This window comes from Babylonia areolata, chromosome 3 (genome assembly GCF_041734735.1).
Source record: "Babylonia areolata isolate BAREFJ2019XMU chromosome 3, ASM4173473v1, whole genome shotgun sequence".
Classification (NCBI taxonomy): Eukaryota; Metazoa; Mollusca; class Gastropoda; order Neogastropoda; family Buccinidae; genus Babylonia; species Babylonia areolata.
In genome coordinates this window covers 45,022,752-45,032,751 of record NC_134878.1, presented here as the reverse complement: position 1 = coordinate 45,032,751, position 10,000 = coordinate 45,022,752, and the positions used below count along the sequence as shown (strand labels likewise).

The 10,000-nt window shown below is 42.1% G+C and overlaps 1 protein-coding gene across 1 annotated transcript in view; it reads left to right on the top strand.

Moving 5' to 3' along the window:
- The window catches only part of LOC143280015 (acetylcholinesterase-like), a 163,085-nt gene that overhangs the window by 279 nt on the left and 152,806 nt on the right, over window positions 1-10,000 (top strand). The window lies entirely within an intron of this gene.

Sequence of the window (10,000 nt, the reverse complement as noted above, 5' to 3'; positions counted from 1 at the left end):
ATGTATATGATAACCGAAGAAAAGTGAATGAAAGAATCCATTGAAATCTTTTTTATTTTGGTGGTGGAGGGGGGGGGGGGGGGGGACGAGCGGGGGGCTGGGGGTTTGGGGGGCGGGGGCGGGGGATGTACAGGTCTCTTCTCAGAGCAGCCGCGTACTTTGGGATTCTCAACGAGCAAGACTTTATTGTTGTTGTTGTTATAGTTGAGTGATATTGTTGTTATCGTAAGGTTATTTTGTCAGTAGATTATACTGCATCTAACTGGTCAGTAGATTATACTGCATCCACTGGTTGCCTGTTTCTGATCGAATAGACTATAAGCTATCCACTCTGACCTTTTCTGCAGTCAACGGATCTGGCCCCAAGTATCTTTCTGAACTCATCCATATCTATACCCCGTCTCGCCAGCTCCGTTCTTCCTCTGATACTCGACTTCTCAGGATACCTCACGTCAGAAGTAAGACCTATGGACACAGATCGTTTTCCTTTCAATCGCCAAACACGTGGAACAAGCTCCCTGATAACCTCCGTCATTCTGATTCCCTCGCATCTTTTAAATCTCGTCTCAAAACTCACCTTTTCCCTCAGCAATAAGTTCAATTGTGGCAGGTCCACTTCCTTTGCGTTAGCTGTACTTGACTATGTGTGTATACATATGTATGTGTACATAACTACATGCATGTATATGAATGTGTATTGTGTGTGCATGTGCGTGTGTTTATGTAAGTTTGTGCCTGCCTATGTATGCGTATGTGTTAGGGTAGCTGTTAGATACACATGTATGTTAAAATGTATGTATGTAGCGTGTGTGTGTGTGTGTGTGTGTGTGTGTGTGTGTGTGTGTGTGTGTGTGTGTGTGTGTGTGTGTGTGTGTGTGTGTGTGTGTGTGTGTGTGTGTGTGTGTGCGTGTGGTCACATTTTTGTGTGTGTATGTAACATAGATATGATATGTCATACACGTGGCCTTGGCTGTCAGCAGTCCAGGTCACACACACATACACACACCCACACAACACAACACACACACACACGCGCGCGCAGACACACGCACACACACACATGCACACAGACACACACACAACACACACACAGACACACACACAAACACACACGCACACACACATGCACACAGACAGACACACACAACACACACACACACATACACACACACACACACGCACACACGCACACACATGCACACAGACACAGACACACACATGCACACACATATATATATATATATATATATGCATATCTATCTATCTATCTATCTATCTATATGCATGTATGTGTGTATATTTGTGCCTGAATACGAGAAACTGCAATCGATAGACTATATTTCACCCATGGAAACAGAAAATAAAAACATGCTAAGTCTAAAGACTGTTTCAGCAATGTGACAACAAAGTTGGTTGGCATGGTACCAGTTGCTTGTTTTCAACGTACGATCGAAATAGTGAAATCTATTAACTTCTATGAATCAATAAGATCGTATTTATAGTTTCGTGTTTTCTTTTTCCCGACACAGCGCTAACATTAAACTGGCATTGGGGGAAATGGGGAAAAATAATCAGACGTCTCTGCATGAGTCTTAACCGAATTTGAAAAAAAAAAAAAAAAAAAAATCATTGCATTAGTTGCTGGAATATTCCTTCGTTCTGCTGATCCAGGATATACAAATATCGATCTGCAGTTTTCATTTTCGTCTTTTCCCACCCCACCCCCCCACCCTCGCCTCTCATCTATGTTTGTGGCCTCCGTCTGCCAGTTCTGTGAGGTTAAACAAATTATCATCATTTTCTTTTTTTATATACCTACAATGACTCCGTCACAAATGCAGCCATACTCTGTTTTCGGGATAGGTACATACTGAGTTATAACTCCAAGTTGCCATATTTCACAGAACTCTGGCAAACCGAAGTCCCTTGTGCAGCATGCACATAGCGCACGTAAAAGAACCCACAGCAACAATAGGGTTGTCTCTGACAAAACTCTATAGTAAAATCCATTTTGCTGGGAAAGCAAATACACATATGCAGACAGAAAAAGAAAGGAAACAAAATATGGGTGGCGCTGCTATGTAGCGATGCGCTCCACCCCCTCCCCCACCCCTCTCCCATCCACCCCCCAACTCGTATGCACACAAGTGGACTTTTACGTGTATGGCCGTTTTTATCCCGCCTTGTAGGCAGCCATACTCCCCCCTTGGGGGGGTCGGGGGGAGGGGGGGGGGGCGGGGCGGTGCATACTGGGTATGTTCTTGTTTCCATAAGCCACCGAACGCTGACATGGATTACAGGATCTTTAACGTGCGTATTTGGTCTTCTGCTTGCGTATAAACACGAAGGGGGTTTAGGCACACAGTACAGTACAGTACAGTACAGTACAGTACAGTACAGTACAGTACAGTACAGTACAGTACAGTACAGTACAGTATAACACGATTGTTTTCGGGATCTTTTTACGGTATTTGACCTGCATACGGCAGACTCACGGGAAAGCGGTGAAAGCAGCAACATGTGTTCACATGGGCTGACCCGGTAGACAGGAGAAATCTCCGCACTTTATCCGCCCAGCAGGCACTTTCGGGGGTTCAGTCAGTAAATAAATATCACACACACACACACACACACACACACACACACACACACACACACACACACACACACACACACACACACACACACACACACACACACATGCGCACACACACTTTCTTCCTTTCTTTCTTTCTCCATTTCATAGATTAGTCAGTGCATCTACAGCATTTCGAACCGGGAACTTGATTGACATTCGTGCAGCTCTCAAACCACTGAGCTTCAAGCTCATCCATTTCTCTCTCTCTCTCTCTCTCTCTCTCTCTCTCTCTCTCTCTCTCTCTCTCTCTCTCTCTCTCTCTCTCTCTCTCTCTCTCTCTCTCTCTCTCTCACTTGAATATTCTTAAAACATGCTGTCAGGTGATGAAGTTGAAAATTAATGTGTAGAAGACAAAAATAATGGTGTTCAGAAAAGGCGGGTTTTTAGGTAGGCATGAGAAGTGGTTTTTTGGAAGATGAAGAAATAGAAGTAGTAAATGAATACTGTTATTTAGGGTATACATTCACATCAAAGATAAGTCCCAAAAGGGGGACCGAACATCTTGTTGTGAAAGGCAAAAGGGCCTTGTGAAGCCTTGTGAAGGCTTTTCAAAAGTATAAAGAAATGTCATATGCAGTATTTTTCAAAATATTTGATGTAAAGGTACAGCCTGTTCTGTTGTATGCATCTGAAATTTGGGGTATGAATAGACTAGAGAATGTAGAAAAAAATTCATTTATTAGCATGTAAGCGATTCTTGGGAATGCCAGTGAAAACGACAAAGTGGTTTATGGTGATCTTGGTATATATCCGTTACTTGTAAACTCGTTCTTAAATGTTATAAGGTACTGGTTGAGAATACTACAGATGGATCAAAATAGACTGCCTTACATGGCTTATCAGATGTTGCTTGGATTAGATTTAAATGGAAAACAGTGTTTGGCTTCTCAAGTTAGAGAAATATTATGTACAACAGGTTTCAATTTTGTGTGGTTGCAACAAGGTGTTGGTGATGTGAAAGGATTTCTTGTTACTTTCAAGCAAAGACTTACAGATATCTTCATTCAAGAATGGTCGGGTACTATTAGTGATAGAGACAAATATTCATGCTACAGATCATTCAAAGTTATATTTGAAAACTGAGAAAAATACATAACAAATGCTGATGAATATTGTTTCAGAGTGGCGTTGTCTAAGGCCAGATTTAATGTGCTTCCTTTAAATAACAGTGTTAATAGGTACACTGAAAATGATGTTTTTAAGCATTGTCCTTTTTGCCAAGGTGAACTAGAAGATGAATACCATTTGTTGTTTGTTTGTTCTGTATATATTGATTTACGGACAAAATTTCTTCAAGACTGTTTAAACATGTCTCTTAGTTCACTTCTCCGATCAAACAACAAGCAGAGAAATTGCCATGTATCAAAATTTATTTTCCATGCGATCAAAAGGAGAAATCATATACTCAGACCTAAGTAAGTAGAATTAATGTCAAGTCCATGAACGTTATGATATTGTGTCATCTATTCAAGTTGTATAATACCCCTTCCCATGCCCACCCCCAGTCCCCTGGTTTTGAATTGTGGTCCATGGCCAAAGTTCATTAAAACAATTTCGTTCGTTCGTTCGTTCGTTCGTTCGTTCGTTCGTTCTCTCTCTCTCTCTCTCTCTCTCTCTCTCTCTCTCTCTCTCTCTCTCTCTCTCTCTCTCTTCCCCTTTGATATGTTTTCTTATTCATTCTGATCTGATAACCTAAAGATTCTGTCTGTATCTAACATCGCAGTAAACCGGCCGTTCGACCATAACGTTGAACATCGTGTGGATGTTACATTGATGTGTTTTCAAGGTCGGATCGGACCTGAACTATCTTACACGCACACACACACACACACACACACACACACACACACACACTCGCACGCACACACACACACACACACACACACACACACACACACACACACACACACACACACACACACACACACACACACACACATTATGATGATTCACAAAATTAGAAAATGATGAGATCAATGTCTTTATTTTCAGTAAATACTGGAGCACAAAATACCAGTCTTGACCCAACGCGTCTGTTGCAATAGCTTACTGAAGTAATATAATTGTTAAATATATACTGATACACGTAACTCGATGTCCTATTCGTTGATTTTTTTAAGGAAGAAAAAGTCTGTTCATTTTATGATCTGTTTCCTGGACTTTCGAATTGCAATCATTCCAACATTGCTATCTTGCTTTGTGTCGGATGCCCATCATGTATTATATATCCAAACTCCAGTTCAGCATCTTACTTGATTCCACGAGTAACTTCGTGCAGAATATATCTGTCTCTGTCTCTCTCTCTCTGTCGCTCTGTCTCTGTCTCTCTTTTATCTATCTATCTATCTATCTATCTATCTATCTATCTATCTATCTATCTATCTATCTTTATCATGGGCCCGTAATCTTCATAGCTTGATAACCTGTGTCAGTAGCCTCATCAGTGTCTATCTATCTATCTGTGTATCTATCTATCCATCTACCTACCTACCTACCTACCTACCTACCTATCTATCTATCTATCTATCTATCTATATCAGGGGCCTGTAATCTTCATAGTTTAATAACCTGTGTCAATATTCTCATCAGTGTCTATCTATCTATCTATCTATCTGTCTGTCTATCTATCTATCTATCTATCTATCTATCTATATTATGGGCCCGTAATCTTCATAGTTTAATAACCGGTGTCAGTATCCCCATCAGTGCCTGTCTATCTATCTATCTATCTATATCATGGGCCCGTAATCTTCATAGTTTAATAACCCGTGTTAGTATCCCCATCAGTGCCTATCTATCTATCTATCTATCTATCTATATCAGGGGCCCGTAATCTTCATAGTTTGATAACCTGTGTCAGTATCCCCATCAGTGTCTATCTATCTATCTATCTATCTATCTATCTATCTATCTATCTATATCAGGGGCCTATAATCTTCACAGTTTGATAACCGATGCCAGCATCCTCATCAGTGTCTATCTATCTATCTGTCTATACCATGGGCCTGTAATCTTCATAGTTTGATAACCTGTGTCAGTATCCTCAACAGTGTGTGTCTGTCTATCTATCTATCTATCTATCTATATCAGGGGCCCGTAATCTTCATAGTTTAATAACCTGTGTCAGTATCCTCATCAGTGTCTATCTATCTATCTATCTATCTATCAATACATACATACATACATACTACATACATACAATATATCTGTCTATCTATCTATCTATACATACATACATATATGTATACATACGTACATTCGACTACTGTGGTCCATGCAGTAAGTTCACTAACCCCGTGTGCCCAGACCGCACTCACTTGCTTCCCGGTATCTCTATTGATTTTCTCGATCCCAGGAAACGTTCTTTTCAGTTTGAATGGATGGCCGAGTATTGATTTTGTGTATTCCTCATCTTTGTGACCCTCTTACCCACTGTATGCGACTTACTGACTCTGTGTGTGTGTGAGTGTGTGTGTGTGTGTGTGTGTGTGTGTGTGTGTGTGTGTGTGTGTGTGACAAAGACTAACACCCCTTCCCCCACCCCCATCCCCAATCTCAGGAACCACTCTGAGCTGACTTGCCAGTATAGACCTATGATCACGCAGGGTAAGTATCTCTTGTTCTTGCGATTCACGATACATAATACTACGTGTCGCTTCTGACCGACAGTGTGTGTGTGTGTGTGTGTGTGTGTGTGTGTGTGTGTGTGTGTGTGTGTGTGTGTGTGTGTGTGTGTGTGTGTGTGTGGTTGTGTGTGTGTGTGTGTGTGTGTGTGTGTGTGTGGTTGTGTGTGTGTGTGTGTGTGGTTGTGTGTGTGTGTGTGTGTGTGTGTGTGTGTGTGTGTGTGTGTGTGTGTGTGTGGTTGTGTGTGTGTGTGTGAAAATCCTGTTGTAGAAATCCACTCTGACAGGTAAACAAATGTATATATGCATGCACTCAAGGCCTGACTAAGCGCGTTGGGTTATGTTGCTTGTCAGGTATCTGCCTAGTATGTGGTGTAGCTTATATGGATTTGTCCGAACGCAGTAACGCTTCCTTGAGAAATTTAAACTGCAACTAGAAACTTCAACAAATTCATTTTCTCTGGAAAAAAAACAAAGAATGGACAACTTATGACTTTGGCTTGGTAAAAGAGTGTCCTTTCCATACTTCTCACAGCGAAAGTGGTGTCAGTCACCCGTATTTCTGGATCATGGAGGAAAGTTTCATTGTGTTAGCATCAGGATCGACAATAGTACTTTGTGTCGTTTCTGTATCGTTGCCAGATTTTGCGAATTTTTTGTTGTTAAAAGTTGTGCTTTTAAGGCTGACGTGACATACCGTCGACTAGAGGGGAGCATCTCGAAAATCCCCAAAGTTGGGTGTGATTCGTCCTGGCTGATTGATTTTGCTTTTTTCAGTAGCCGCTTATATGTCTTCTAAGGAAGGTAGATCAGTCCCGGTAATCTTGGTGGCAGTTTTTTACGATTCTGTTAAGGACTGCAACTTCTAACTTAATTTTGAAAAAAAAAATAAACACACACACACAAACACACACACACACACACACATACACACACACACACACACACACACACACACACACACACACACTCACACACACACACACACACACACTCGCACACACACACACACACACACACACACACACACACACACACATACACACACACATACATACACACACATAAACACACACACACACATACACACACACACATACACACACACATACACACACATACACACACACACACACACACACACACACACACACACATACTCGCACACACACACACACACACACACACATATGCACGCACACACACACACACACACACACACACACACACACACACACACACACACACACACACACACACAGGCACAAGCAAGCTGTTAGTAAAATACATAGGCAAAAAAAAAAAAAAAAAAAAAAAAAAAGAAAAAAAAGAAGAAAGAAAGAAACAAACACACAACACACACCACACCACAAGACCAGAATTAGGGGACGGAGGAGGAGGGTGAGGGGAGGTTCTCAGGATACAGAAGGAGCGGGAACGATTGTTGATGTGGACTTGTCAGATGATCGGAATAATGATAATGCAGTTTTCATCAACTGCTGCGTTCTCATAGCGGGCAGGAAGCACAAGAATCGATACCAGCAAGACGCTGGCTTCATACCGTGACGCGGCTCAAAGGCACTGGTCTTGGGCTTGTTTGGAAGAAGATGATGATTTAGTAACATTTTTTTTTATACTGCCAGAGCCTTCAAATCCTGAATCTGATCACCTCCCTCTTCTTCACAAACTGACATTTTATATACTGCATTGGGCTGTACACATACAGATATTTTTTTACTCCTGAAATTGATATCGTAATCTCACTGTATACTTTTTTTCATATTCATATTTTCGGTTTACTTATCCCTGCCAACTGTCTGGAAGGCTCGGCTAATGAGTTGAAAAGATTTTTCCCCTCTTCAACATGGACCTTGGGGTGAAGACACGCGCTTGTGTTTTGTTTCTCACGTGTCTTTGTCAAGTGTGTGTGTGTGTGTGTGTGTGTGTGTGTGTGTGTGTGTGTGTGTGTGTGTGTGCGTACGTGCGTGCGTGTGTGTGTTGTCTGTGTCAGTGTGCGTGCGTGTGTTTGTGAGTGCTTGCATGCGTGTGTATGTATGTGTTTGTATGCACGCATGCATACAAAGTGCGCGCTCGCATGTGTGTGTGTGTGTGTGTGTGTGTGTTTCTTGTGTGTGTGTGTGTGTGTGTGTGTGTGTGTGTGTGTGTGTGTGTGTGTGTGTGTGTGTGTGTGTGTGTGTTGTTGTTGTTGTTGTTGTTGTTGTTGTTGTTGATATACAAATGTACGCAATTTTTCACAGTTTTGGATTGGAATCAACGACTTAATTTTTTTTTCATAAAACCACAGCAGCATTTTTTCACATTCACACCCCCCCCCCACACACACACACAGAGAGAGAGAGAGAGAGAGAGAGAGAGAGAGAGAGAGAGAGAGAGAGAGAGAGAGAGCAAGCAAAGAACAATTTAGTGATTTGACAGCCGTATTCAATATAAAACAATCTGCACTAACACAGGAAATGCCCAGGAAAATTTGAAAACGATTAACATTTCCTTTTCTACCGAACAACGTTTGTGAAAACGTTCGATTCACGCCCTTGGAATTGTTCTTTAAGTTTTCTCTCAAGTGGTAGATAATAATAATAATAATAATAATAATAATGTACATTTATAAAGTAGCCTTTCTCTCAAAGAGCTCAGGGCGCTTTACATGAAAGAAAAATATTACAAGTTACATAAAACATTCATGACCACTCTTTCTCAACCCCCCCCCCCCCCGCCCCCCACTCACACTCTCCCTTTCCAACTCTACATACATCCAAAGTGAGCTGACATGGGTGGTGTTGTTGGAGAACAAGGAAGCTGAGAATGCTTATAGATAGGTTTTAAAAAGATGAGTTTTTAGTGCTGAGCGAAAAGCAGAAATAGAATCAGGTGCACGGATATGATGAGGAAGGTTGTTCCAGATGTGAGGAGCAGCAAAGAAGAAAGAACGTTCACCATAGGTTCTTGTATTGACACGAGGAAGTTTCAAAAGGTAACAGTCAGAGGAAGAACTGAAATTGCTTGAGGTCCCTCGGAGTGGAAAGCAGAATAGCAGAGACACGCAACTTTGTATTTAATTTAGATGAAAGAAGAAAGAACAACAACAACAACAACAACAGCAACGCATATTTTGTTGACAAAGACACACACACACACACACACACACACACACACACACACACACACACACACACACACACACACACACTCACAAACAACGCAGCACGTGCTCAAACATACACGCACATGGACACACACCTGCGCGCGCATACACACACACACACACACACACACACACACACACACACACACACACACACACACAGATACACACACGCGCACATACAGACACACAGACGCATCCACGCACCCACCGTCCCCCCACACCCACACCCACACACAAACACAAACAAACAAACAAACAAACAAACAACAACAACAACAACAACAACAACAACAACAACACACACACACACACACACACACACACACACACACACACACACACACACACACACGAGAAAATCTAGAACGCCAGTCTCTACATATTCTGACGGAACTGGCAGACCCCCCATCCCCCTCCCCTACCTACCATCCCAGCCATCCGTTTCCTTGAACTCTGAAGACATCTGTCAGACCATGGGGAAATACAGGAAAGACAGGTGACAGAGAGAGAGGGGGGAGGGACAGAGAGAGAGAGGGGAGGCAGGGAGGGAGAGAGAGAGAGAGAGAGAGGGAG